This window comes from Lactuca saligna, chromosome 4 (genome assembly GCF_052625555.1).
Source record: "Lactuca saligna cultivar CGN05327 chromosome 4, ASM5262555v1, whole genome shotgun sequence".
Lineage (NCBI taxonomy): Eukaryota > Viridiplantae > Streptophyta > Magnoliopsida > Asterales > Asteraceae > Lactuca > Lactuca saligna.
The window spans coordinates 302522348-302524392 of record NC_136420.1 but is presented as its reverse complement, the minus strand read 5'-3'; the positions used below and the strand labels follow the sequence as shown (position 1 = coordinate 302524392).

Below are 2045 nucleotides of genomic sequence, written 5' to 3'. Positions count from 1 at the left end.
TTTGAGCTTATGTCTTAGCCGATTCAGACTAAAAACCACGAGGAGTGTGAAACTGGGACTTACGTTGGGCATAATCCCAATACGCGTAGTGTAGGGGTTGAGTTCCCCGTTTCTGGATAGCCAATGGGTACACCCAGTGTATAGAGCTAGTACACACTGCGTACTCCCTGCTGTTGACTTTTGTTGACTTTTAGGGTTTGGTCAAGATTGAGGACTATTAAGCTTTGGAGGGGTAAAATGATCTTTTACGCTTATGTGAGTTGTAGAAGGGTGAGTCTAGGTTCTTGAGGGCCAATAATAATTAAAGATAATTATTATGTGTTAGGTGGGAGTTAGACCCGGGGGTAGAGATCAAGATCGCAATTGCGATATTTTCATTAATTAGCTTACGAGGTGAGTATTCTCACTATACTTACCTTGAGTGGTAATACTTATATGTAAGCAGAGAAGGTCTTATGTGCATGAACTGTGTAATTATATATCCTAATATTTACTTGTGTTATGCTTTATGAGTATTATATTATGATGTTGAGCTGTAGGACCGGAGGGTCCATATGAGTTGTGGGACCAAAGGGTCTGACTGAGTGACATTGACCAAAGGGTCTAATTGAGTTATAGCCTCGAGAGGCTAATGTGATGTGTGTGGTGTTTTGGGGAACTAACTAAGCTTTTATGCTTACCGTGTTATGTGTTATGTGTTTTAGGTAAATCTGAGGACCGCGAAAAGGCACCAACATGATTGTACACACCGGCGGGAGATGGTTTTTATGATTCTGGGATTGTGTTTACTTGTTGACATTTGAGACATATGTGTTTTGAGAATTATGATACAAGTTTTATTGTGTTAAAAAATGAAAATTTTGGTTGGGAATTTATGTTGTTACAAAAACGCCTTTTTAAATTGTTGCTTTTAGATTAATCTTTATTAGTTATTTTCTTAGTTAAATCCATTCGTTGTGTTTGACACCCGATTTACCTAAACTATTTTATAAATTTGACTAGATACACTGCCTAAGTGCAATTAGCTAGTTAAGTATGTTAGGATTATAAATTTAAAACTAGGTAGTATATAAATTGCACATAAAGTTTTTGTCGCCATTGTCGGGGAACGACTATTTCTGTTGTTAATTTAATTGTTTTAGGTTAATCGATCCTTATTTAGGGGTAAAAACTGCAAAGTATTAATTTTCTACAAAATTTTTATTTTTCTGTTTCTTTTTTTCTTTCAAGTTCTTTTTTTATGCGTGTTTCTCTAGTCTTGTTTTAGCATGAAAGATGGGGGACATCACAACCATGTCAATGGAAGAGTACAAGCAACATATAAGGAACGACAACAAATGGGGTCTTGATCGACCAAAAATCTCAACCACTACGAAGTTCAAACTACCAGGACACATTCTTGGTATGCTAAAGAAACTGCCTTTTTATGGGAAGGAGCACGAGGAAGCTTACAAGCATATAAAGAGGTGATGGAAATTTCTAACTATTTTCATGCACCAAACGTGAGTAAAGATGCGATGATGCTTCATCTTTTACCAGTCACATTGAAGGGTGAAGCTAAGGAATGGTTAAAATCACTTCCCTTTGGAGAAATCACAACATGGGCTAATTTTAAGATTGAGTTCATAAACCAGTTTACCACTCCTTCGAAAGTGGCGAAACTTAAAAGAAATATACAGAATTTTTAACAATTAGAAGAATAGTTACTATACGAAGCTTGGGAGCGTTACAATAGACTATTATAACATTTCCCTCAACATGACTTCAATGTGCAACAAGAAATCTCGATATTTTATGATGGAGTCAATATGTGCACTGGCCAACTTCTAGACTCTTAAGGGCCCATGACAAAGAAGGGTATGTCAACAAATAAAGGTTTGATTGACGAACTCTCGAAGTATTTAAGAGTGTATCACAAACCAAAGGAGGATTTCACTAGAGGAAAGTACAAGTAAGGATGGAGGTCAAGATGTTATCATTTTAGTAATTGAAAAGCTCGATGCAATGGAAGAAAAGATCGCAAAAACGGGTGGATCAACTCAAGA

The 2045-nt window shown here is 36.5% G+C and overlaps 1 non-coding gene across 1 annotated transcript; it reads right to left on the bottom strand.

Moving 5' to 3' along the window:
- Nucleotides 1-1658: 1658 nt before the first annotated feature.
- On the bottom strand, nucleotides 1659-1765 carry LOC145044679 (small nucleolar RNA R71). Its single transcript, XR_013681624.1, has one exon. It is a non-coding gene; the product is annotated as a small nucleolar RNA R71 (small nucleolar RNA).
- Nucleotides 1766-2045: the final 280 nt, after the last annotated feature.